The 11,326-nt window shown below is 46.5% G+C and overlaps 1 protein-coding gene and 1 pseudogene across 1 annotated transcript in view; one reads left to right on the top strand and one right to left on the bottom strand.

Annotated features, from left to right (window-relative positions):
* The window catches only part of LTBP2 (latent transforming growth factor beta binding protein 2), a 157,682-nt gene that overhangs the window by 85,893 nt on the left and 60,463 nt on the right, over positions 1–11,326 (bottom strand).
* On the top strand, positions 7,708–8,459 carry LOC102829718 (annotated as a pseudogene).

The raw sequence follows: 11,326 nt of genomic DNA, 5'->3' as shown, positions 1-11,326 counted from the left end.
AAGCCATGGTCTTTTCAGTTGTCCCATATGCATGTGAAAGTTGGACGGTGAATAAGGATGATCTTAGAAGAATTTATGCATTTGAGTGTTGGTGTTGGAGAAGAATATTAAGAGTACCATGGACTGCTAGAAGAACAAATAGCAGTTCCCTGTATCTTAGACGTACAGCCAGAATGCTCTTTAGAAGTCAGAGTAGCAAGACTTCATCTTTCATACTTCACACATACGTCAAGAGGGACCAGTCCCTCAAAAAGGACATCATGCTAGTTAAAGTGGAGGGTCATCCAAAAAGAGGAAGACCCCCCAAAAGATGGATTGGCACAATGGCAGTAGCAACAGGCTCAAGTTTAACAATTGTGAGAATGGCACAGAACCAGGCAGTGTTTCATTCAGTTGTGTATAAAGTAACTATTGCACTTTGGGTCAATGTGCTGGATGGCAAAGTTGGTTTGAACAGCAAGAAGGTTGGCAGTTTGAGCTCACCAGCCACTCCTTGGAAACCTTAGACAGGGTCACTATGGGTCAGAACTGACTCAACGGTACTTAACAGTAACAACAACAATACAATACAACAGGGGAGTCTTGGTGTGGTGCCATAGGATAGGAACTCGTTTGCTAACTGCAAGGTTGGCAGTTCAAACCCATCAGCTTCTCTTCAGAAATCCTATCCAGGGTCTCTATGGGTAAGGATAGATATGATTTTAACAGTCCCAAATGAGGAGGAAGACATTCCACATAAACAAAATAATTTAAGAAACTGCATGAGATGGGAAATATAAGGATGCGATTTGGATAAAGCACAGAAAGAAGGTGGGGACACTTAGCAGGGCCTTAGCACCTAGTCAGTGCCTATCAGGTGTCTAGCATCATGCTAGGTGTTTTACATAATGTATCATACCTGTCCAAACAACCCTGATCATAAACATTCGCTTGACCAAAGCTAAGTAAAAACACAAGTGACAAAAGGGGGGAAATACTTGCAACTCATAGACCAGGAACCAATCTCCATAATATGTAAAGAGCTCAATAGGCCTAAAGGAAATTTCCACAAAGGATATGAAAGAATATAGTTCACAGGAAAATAAAAGGAAATACAAATGTTTCTTAAGCACATGAAAATGTGTTCACCCCTTCTCATGATAAGAGGTGTGCAAATAAAAACGATGAGACAGTATCCTTTTCTAGATAACCCCTTCAGAGTAGCAAACATTTAAACATATACTTGGGAGACTATGCAGAAACAGCCCCTCTCAAATGTTGATGGCAGGAATGTGAACTGATACAATTGCTCTCTCTTATGGAGAGCAATTGGCAATGTCTACAATGGAGTCCTGTTGTGGCACTTTAGGAGAAGTATGGGACTGCTACCAAGATGTCGGTGGTTCAAACCCACTAGCTGCTCTTCGGGTACCCTATTCAGGGTCGCTATGAGTTGGGAATCAACAACAACAACGCATCTGGAGTCCTGGTGTGGCACTGTAGGATAAGTATTAGACTACTAATCACAAAGTCAGTGGTTCAAGCCCACCAGCCACTCCTCAGAAACTCTATGTTGTTGCTGTTAAGTGCAGTAGAGTTCGTTCTGACTCATAGTAACTCTGTATAGTGTTTCCAAGAGCAGTTGATGGGTTTGAACCACAACCTTGTGGTTAGTGGCCCAGTGCTGATCTCACAGCATCACACCAGGGTTTGCTATTAGTCCAAAATGACTTGAAGGCACTTAACAACAACAGTAACAATAATTTATGGTGTCCCATTTCCAGCTGGTGTGCCCCCTGGTGTCTGCAAATGCAGTGGCTAAAGGCTTCCACCTATAACTTCTCTCAGCCAAGCCCTAGACTGATGAGACCCACCTGAGAGAAACCTTCCCCACCAAGACAATGCAACCAATGACATTTGGAATGGAAGTTCAAAACCCCAGTCATCGTACCTCATCTTTTTGCCAAGATGTCAATTTCAACTCATAGCGACCATTGAAGACAGACTAGAACTGCCTCCTAGGGTTTCCAGGGCTGTAAATCTTTATAGAAACGGGCTGCCTCATCTTTCTCCCGCCAAGCGACTGGAGGGTTCCAACAATTGGCCTTTCAGTTAGCAGCTCTATGTTTAATCCACTGTGCCACTTAGGGCAGAATAGAACTTCCCCACAGGGTTTCCTAGTCTTAACCATTGCACAACCTGTGCTCCATACCATGCCTGTGGTGGTGGTTGGTGGTGGTTGTGTGCCATCAAGTCAGTTCCGACTTAAAGTGAGGCTGTGAGTATTTATGGGAGCAGAAAGCCTCATCTTTCTCCTGTGGATTAATTGATAGATTTGAACTGCTAATCTTACAGTCCAGCTCATAATCCACTATACTACCACTACCAAGGCTCCTCATTAGGGTTTAAGGTCCACTCTTCATCTTGATGTGCCTGAGACCACATTTTTGCTAGACTGTTTCCACTTCTCAACTCTGCTTCTCTCCCCCACCCCCTGCACTCCCCTAATAAATCACACACTGTCTCAGGTTTCACCTCCAGGGGACCTGGCCTAAACCATTTGTACATGTCCAAAATGATGTAGGAACAAGATTATGCATAGCATCACTATTTTGTAATAGCAAAATATTTTTTGGAAAGCCTGGAAATAACCTAAATGAAGACACACTAAGATACAGCCACAGGATGGAGTACTATTCAAAACAAAACCCAGCAACCTTTGCACCCTACAAGGGTACAATCTCCAACATAGTTAGCAAAGTGAAAGAAACAGCTGCCCAAATCTGGCCTCCAGCCTGTTTTTGTATGACCTACAAGCTCAGAATGGGTTGTACATTTTTAAATGACTGAAAAGAATCAACTGAAGAATCATATCATGTAATACAAAATTCACATTTCAGTTTCCATGAATCAATCTTAATTGGGATGCAGCCACACTCACTGTTGATGCATGAATGCTACAGAGGCAGAGACCATAGGAACCACAAAGCCTAAAACATTTGCTATCTGGCCTTTTACAGAAAAAGTTGGCCAATTCTTGATGTAGGGCATATAACCTTTTTGTGTAAAAACAGAGAAAATAAGGATAAGTGTTGCATTTATTTGCATATCCATATGGAAACCTTAAAAGGAAAAAATTCAAAGCAGTGGGGGTAGGGGGGAGGGAGAGGAAGGGAGTGGGGGCTGGGGGGGGTGGAATACACTGGCGCCACAATTTAATGGATGCTGACTTGAAGCCAGTAATGTACCATACGTGCATTATCCATAAGCCAGTGCATTAGCTCAATGCCCTGAAAGTTAAGTACTTGTCATATAATATAAGCATATACCAAAAACAAAAACAAAAACCCCATTGTTAGCGAGTGGATTCTGACAGCAATCCTGTATGGCAGAGTAGACCTTCCCATAGGGTTTCCAAGGCCATAACATTTACAGAGGAGTCCTGCTGTGGTGCCGTAGGATAGGCACTGGACTGCTAACCACAAGGTCTGAGATTCAAACCCACCAGCAACTCCTTGGAAACCCTGTATAGGGTTTACAATTTCCGAGGAGCAGCTAGTGAGCTTGAACTGCTGACCTTGTGGTTCACAATCCAGTACTGATTCTACAGCGCCACACCAGGAGTTCTTATATGTGTATGTTGTGGTTGTTAAGTGCCGTTGAGTCGGTTCCAACTCATTGACCCTGTATAGAATTTCCAAGGAGCGGCTGCTGTGTTTGAACTGCCAGCCTTGTGGTTCAAACTGACCTTGCAGTCCAGCGCTTATCCTATAGCACCACACCAGGACTCCTATATGTGTATACTGTTGTTGTTGTTAAGTGCCATTGAGTCAGTTCCAACCCATAGCAACCCTGTATAGGGTTTCTGAGGAGCAGCTGGTGAGCTTGAACTGCCAGACCTTGTGGTTCAAACCGACCTTGCAGTCCAGTGCAGTAGCCCGCAGCGCCACACCAGGTCTCTCTATATTTTTACTTGTATATAGTTATAGAAAGGAGCTCTGGTAGCGTAGTGGTTACGAATCGGGTTGCAAACCACAAGGTCAGAAGTTCGAAACTACCAGCTGCTCTGCAGGAGAAAGATGAAGTTTTCTGCTCCCGTAAAGATATACCGCCTCGGAAACCCTGAACAGGGTCGCTATGGGTCGGAACCGACTCCAACGGCACATGACCACCACCACCACCATAGTTATAGAATGCTTACTACTACCACCAAGAACGAAGAGCCAGGAGTGGAAAGCCTCCTTAGGACCTAGAGTCCCAGCACTGTGAAGCTCCTAGATTCAAGGAAAGATCCATCCCAAGACACATGGGGATCTCCAAGGAATGCTGGGCTTACAGATGTTAAAAGAAGACAAAGACCTTTCCCCAGAGCCAGCACTCTGAATTCAGACTTTAGAGTCTTGGTGTGGTGCTGTGGGATAAGCACTGGACTGCTAACCACAAGGCTGGTGTTTCAAACTCACCAACCACTCCTCAGAAATCTTACAGAGGGTTACTATACAGAATCAACCTGACAGCAATTAACAGCAACCAATAAGGAGCCTTGGTGGGGTGGTGGTTAAGTGTTCAGCTCCTAACTGAAAGTACGATGTTATCTGGTGACTGACCAACCAGATAACTTCTCCTGTGTGGCTCTGTGGGTTAATGCGCCAGACTGAAAATCCATTTGAACTGCAAGGTCGGTGGTTCAAGCTCACCAGCGGCTCCTCGGAAACCCTATATAGGCTCGCTATAGGTCGGGACTGACTCAACGGTACTTACCACCAACAACAAAGCCACCTCACCATTTTGTGGTCCTTTTTATTTCCATTTTACAGATGAGGAGAGTGAGGCTTTGAGGAATTAAAGAAGTATAAGCTTAGGCCCGTGTAGTAGAGGGCTTGAAATATCAGGGGGGTTTGTTGGGTATAAGCAGGGGAAGATCTCTGGAGAGTTTGGAGCCAGGAAAGGACTCCATCTAAAAAGCAACTCCCTCTCTCACTCATTCAAAAAGTGCCTGCCACATACTGGACAAAGAAAGACTTTCTTGACCTCTCACCTGGGATGGAGGCTGGACAAAGGGCTCGGCAAAGGGGTGAGTCACAGAGGAGCCACATACTAGCCTTGAGACACTCATGGTCTTTGGCAGCTCTAGGACACCATGGGATGAGCAGGTTAAAATGCTTCTTCTGGGGAAAGATCACCTGGTAATGGATGGACCAGACAGGGGAAGACTGGTGGCCAGCTGGCAGGCTTTGGCTGTAGTCTAGAAAACCAAGAATGGAATGAAGAAGAGGGCAAGAATTCCAGACTTCATTAAGAGACATCTGAGATGATTCCCAGCTCTGACTTGGACAGTTGTTGTTGTTGCTGTTAAATGCTGCTGAGTTGGTTCCAACTCAGAGCGACCCTGTATAGGGTTTCTGAGAAGGGACTGGTGGGTTTGAACTGCCAACCCTTTGGTTAGCAGTACAGTGCTTATCCTACAGCATCATACCAGGATTGGGTGGAAGGAATTCCAGGAGCCAAGATCTCAACATGAGAGATCCAAGAAGTGGACAATGACCTTGGTTTTGCTGAGTGGTCAGTATCTTTGGGATCTCAAAATGGAAACACCTAGAGGCAGATGGTTCTATGCATCCAGAACATAGAAGAGAAAGTGAGACTGCAGGTACCTTCAGGGGTGTCGTTAAGTCTTGAGATGGTGGTCATAAAGTTAAGGACTGAATGATATCACTCAGGAGAGCATGCAGAATAAACTGCGCATCAGGGTCCCACTGTTGGACTGAGGCATCAACTTTGCTAAACACTTCCCAACTGAGGGAGGAAAATGTGTTAATGAACAGAATGGTCTTGGTTTTAAGATTGCTCCCATAAATTCTTCTCCAACCTTTGGCGCCTGCTACCAGTTGTCTGCTAGCACATGATAAAAGAAATGAACAAGTAGTAAATGAATATTAGTGGAAAAATGTGGCAATAGTCCATCACACTTCATTCGACAGCTTGCTGTTTTCACGGACACATGCATGTGCCTATGGTCGGGTTTTTATTTTGCACATACAGACAATCGTCATAGTTTCTGCTAATAAAACTATTCCCAGCTCTAATCATAGAATTAGCTATATTGGTAGTTCCTGGTATTCCTTATGACTTCCAGGTGCTCTGACACCTAAACACTTTAACACTTTGAGAAACAAATATAGGAGTACAGAAAGAATAAAGAAGGCCAGAGGAAAAGCCTTGGGGATCACCAACACTCACCAGGCAGGAGGAGAAAGAGGCTACGAAGGCTTCTGAGAAGGAGCTGTCAGAGAGGTGAGAGGGGAACAAGGTGCAAGTATCAACAAAAGAGGGAGTTTCCAGAACCTTGTCTCTGCTCCTGGCTAAAGGGGACAAAGCCTCCTCCTTCCCATGACTGCAGGCCCAACTCAGGCAAGGTTAGCATCCCCTAGCAACGGGCTCCAAGTGGATCTGTCTCCGCTGAGAATCTGGGTGCTGGCAAGCAAGGACCTCTGCTTCTTCTCTTCTCCTGGCTGGCCAGACAAGCTTCACACCCAGGCCAGGGCAGATGAGGACCTGCCATAGTATTGCCTGCAGTTCCAAATGCCCTGCTGTAGGGGTGGAGAATGAGCACAGGTTGCCCTGGCTCAGCAGGGAACATGGGGCTACCCAGGCTTGGTGGGTAGCAGGGGTAGGGACACTGTGCCCATGGTGCTTACCAGGGGTCTGACAAGGGCAGACCCAGGCTGCTAAGACCCATGAGCTAAGACTGAGCAGCCACCCTCTCAAGCCTGCAGGTATCAAAGGTGCCAGGTGTGTGCATTCCCTAGTGTCCCTCTGAGTCCTAAACAACAATGCTGAAGAATTTTGAGCATTAATTTTATACTATAGACTGTATGTTAGTTTTATATTTGCTTAATGTCAACAAATGAACAAATTTGTCTAAAAAGCCCAAATGTTCTTTAGAAATGAGATGGTGAGACTTTGCCTCACTTCCTTTCAACATGATTATCAGGAGGGACCAATCCCTGGAGAAGAACATCATGTAGGATAAAGTAGTTCTTAAGTGCTGTCAAGTCGGTTCCGACTCATATTGACCGTGTAGGAGCGGCTGGTGAGTTTGAACTGCCAACCTTGTGGTTCAAATCGACCTTGCAGTCCAGTGCTTTATCCACCACACCAGGACTCTGGGATAAAGTAGAGAACCGAAAAAAAAGAGGAAGACCCTAAACATGCTAGATTGGATCTAGTGGCTCCGACAGAGAAATGATTGAGAGGATGGCACAGGATTAGGCAGTGCTTTGTTCTGTTACACACAGAGGCCCTGAGTTGGAATGAACTCCATAGAACTTAACAACAGCACCAACTGTTATTACCTCCTTTCTCCAGAAAGGAGAACTGAAGCACAAAGAGGTTAAGAAACTTGTCTAAGGTCAGTCATCTACAATTGTTGTTGTTGTTGTTGTGAAGTGCCTTCGAGTCGGTCCCGACCCATAGCGACCCTGTACAGGGTTTCCGAGAGTGTAAATCCTTACGGGAGTAGAAAGCCTCATCTTTCTCCCGCGGAGCGGCTGGTAGTTTCGAACCACTGACCTTAAGGTTTGCAGCCTGATTCGTAACCACTACGCTACCAGAGCTCCTTGTACTGTCCAATAAAACTTTCTGAGATGATGGAATATGAGGGTGCTTCATAAAGTTTATAGAAAATAGAATTAAAAGATAATGGACTCTTTCCTGCTCAGCGCCACCATGGCTCGTGGTCCCAAGAAACATCTTAAGCGTGTGGCTGCACCAAAGCATTGGATGCTAGACAAACTGACTGGTGTGTTTGCTCCATGCCCATCCACTGGCCCCCACAAGATGAGAGAATGCCTCCCACTGATTATATTTTTAAGGAACAGACTTAAGTATGCCCTGAGAGGAGATGAAGTTAAAAAGATCTGTATGCAGTGGTTCATTAAGATTGATTGCAAGGTCCGAACTGATATAACATACCCTGCTGGTTTTGTGGATGTTATCAGCATTGACAAAACCCAAGAAAATTTCCATCTGGTCTATGACACCAAGGGTCGATTTGCTGTTCATTGTATTACACCTGAGGAGGCAAAGTACAAGTTGTGCAAAGTAAGAAAGATCTTTGTGGGCACAAAAGGAATTCCCCGATCTGGTGACCCATGATGCTCGTACCATACGCTACCCTGATTCCCCTCATCAAGGTGAATGATACCATTCAGATTGATTTGGAGACTGGAAAGATGACTGATTTCATCAAGTTTGACACTGGTAACCTGTGTATGGTGACTGGAGGTGCCAACCTGGGAAGAATTGGTGTTATCACTAACAGAGAGAGCCATCCTGGCTCTTTTGATGTGGTTCATGTGAAAGCTTTGCCACCTGACTTTCCAATATTTTCATTACTGGCAAAGGCAACAAACCATGGATTTCTCTTCCCCGCGAAAGAGAGAGATAAGAGACTGGCTGCCAAGCAGAGCAGTGGGTGAAATGTTCTCTAGGTGATGTGAATGAACAAATCTTTACATAATTAAAGATATTAAACACACACACAAAAAGATAATGGAGTTTCTCCACCAACTTTTGAAGCCTCCTGGCTCTCTATAGTCTATACTATCTGATACCCTAGCCACTTGTTATTTTTGAGCACTTGGAAGTATGCCTGGAATAATTAAGGAAGTGAATTCTACATTAAATTAAATTTAGAGAGCCACGTACAATGTTGTTTTTGTTGATTCGGATTTATGTTGTTGTTGCGGCTGTTAAGTACTGTTCAGTCGATTCTTGCTCACAGCGACCCTGTAGGGTTTCCACAGAGCAACTAGTAGGTTTGAACCACTGACCTTTTGGTTCGCAGTCCAGTGCTTATCCTACAACACCACAGCAGAAGTCCATAATGACTCCATATGACAGAGTAGAACTGCCTATAGGGTTTTCTAGGTTGTAATCTTTATGGGAGACTCCTGGTATAGCACTATAGGATAAGCACTGGACTTCTAACCACAAAGTTGGAGGTTCAAATCCACCAGCTGCTCCTTGGAAACCCTATACAAGGCTACTATGAGTTGGAGCCAAATCGATGGCACTAAGCAGCAACATCAATCTTTATGGAAGAAGATTGCCATGTCTTTCTTCCTTTGAGGCACTGGATAGATTCGAACTGCTAACCTTTTAGTAGCAGCCAAGTGTTTAAATTTGTACCACCATGGCGCCCTTCACATGTGGCTGTTGGTTCTATACTGGCCAGCACAGATATAGAAAATGGAGTAGCCAGGATTAGAACCCAGAAGGTCTATCTTGGTTGGCCTCTAAGTGTATGGTTAGAAGGTTCCTCTGTCTGCCCTCACTGTTCCCTTGAAAGTTGCCCTCATACCCGACTATCTTAGAGGGGAGTCAGCGTCCTCATGAACCACACAGCATTATCAGATGTTAGAAGGGCTGTGGTTCAGGAGGGAGATTGGGCCTCCAGAGGACAGAACCAAGACCAGTGCTCTAGGAGAGCACATCTCAGCATAGTACAGGGAAAATTCTGAAAATCCAGAGCTGTTCAGCAAACTCCGGAGAGGCAGGAAGCCCCTGTCACCGGAATCTGGCAACAGAAAGCATTCTCCAAAAGAGTGGGGCTCATCACTCCCCAGACTTACATGGGGGTGGCATGCTCAGTCAGAAGCCAGCACCCTACACTCCGGACCCAGTGCTGTCAGGCTCCCTGCTGAGGTGTCAATTCTGGTATTCTCACTCCCAAAGGGAATGGCCCTTCGCTGGCATCTCCAGATCACTCCTACTGCTGCTGCTGCTCCCCCAGCCCCTTCTGCTTCAACAGTCAGCCCAAGGCCCCCATTCAGCCCCACCCTGCTGCATGTGAATCACGAGTGGCTCTGTGCCTCTAGCTTTTTCCATGGCCACACCCAGGTCTGAGAGGGCTGGAGCTACAGCACATAGACCCCTGAGATGCCCCTGCCAAGGCTGGGCAGGAGTGGAGGGGGCAGGCCCTGGGGGAATCTCTCCTGCCCAGAACCGCACCCTGCTCTGCTCCCGGAGCCAGCTCAGCAGTGAACACAGCATCCCTGTTTTCTTTGCAGGTAAATAGGAGGCAGAGGGAGGCGCCAGGCTCTGAGCTACCCTAGACCGTTTGTGGGACACCCATCCTGGCCTAACAGCTGGTCCCACCTCAAGAGCAGCCCTGAAGTAGGTCCCGCCTGTCTCTGGAAACTCCAGAGGCTCCTCTGCTACATCCCTCCAGACCTCGCAGGCCTCGACTGTCTGCTTACACTTTCTCATTGAGCAGCCTGCTGGTATTCCACTGCCACGCCCTCACCCCTCAAAACTGCATAGCTTTTGTTTTCTCCTGGCTAGGCAAGCAAACAGGAGAGGAGAGCCAGTCCTGGCCGCCCAGAGAAGAAGGTGGCCTGAGGGATTGCAGGGTCCTGAGAAATGCCCAGCATTTTCCACCTAGCTTTTCCCCAAGTGTTACACTACTGGGCAGTAACCCCCACCCACCAGGGAAGAGAACCCCACTGGAGAGTTCCTCATTCTTCAGCTACCAGTGGAGGGCAGGGACTGGGCCCCACCTTTGTTATGTCCTCCACACAGCTGTTGCCCTCAAAATAATTATCAGCCTGAACTTGGAATTTCCCATGGAAGAGCCATTTTCCCCTGTGGGAGGGGGCTACTTTGACCATAGGGGGAGAAGCTAGGTGGAAGACGATGGGCATTTTCCAGGACCCCAGCATCCCGTCAGGCCACGTTCTTTTCCCACCTCACATCAGCACCTTCCCTGCTCATACTCTGCCCTGCTCTGCAGTCAGCTGGGACCAGCAGGCAGTCTGAAGCCTTTGGCTCCCGGATCCCCCAAGAAGTCTTATCAGATGCATCATTCAACCACTTCTGGTTGTGTGTGTAAAATGCCCAGGCCCCGTGGGAAGGCATCTTGTCGCAGAGAGGCTATAGTTCAGAGGGTGAGGCAGGGGTCACAGGAGGCCTATCGTCTGGTGTCTTCATGTAAACTAGAAAAGGGGCCTCCTTTGGGTGCCTAATTTAGGAGTCCCTGGGTGGTGCAAATGGCTGACACACTTGACTGCTAACTGAAAGGTTGGAGGTTCGAGTCCACCCAGTGATGCTTCAGAAGAAACAGCTGGTGATCTATTTCCAAAAAATCAGCCACGGAAAACCCAGGAACACTAGCAAGTAACTACACAGTGCCTATTATGTGTCAGACAGTGTTCTAAGCACATTACACACTTTGTTGTTGTTGTTAGGTGCTGTTGTTGTTGTTAAGTGCCATCGAGTCAGTTCCGACCCATAGCGACCCTGTACAGGGTTTCCGAGGGTGTAAATCTTTACGGGAGTAGAAAGC

The sequence above is a fragment of the Chrysochloris asiatica genome, unplaced genomic scaffold (genome assembly GCF_000296735.1).
Source record: "Chrysochloris asiatica unplaced genomic scaffold, ChrAsi1.0 scaffold00079, whole genome shotgun sequence".
Taxonomy (NCBI): domain Eukaryota; kingdom Metazoa; phylum Chordata; class Mammalia; order Afrosoricida; family Chrysochloridae; genus Chrysochloris; species Chrysochloris asiatica.
The sequence above is the reverse complement of the archived record's forward strand: the minus strand, read 5'-3'. Positions and strand labels throughout refer to the sequence as shown.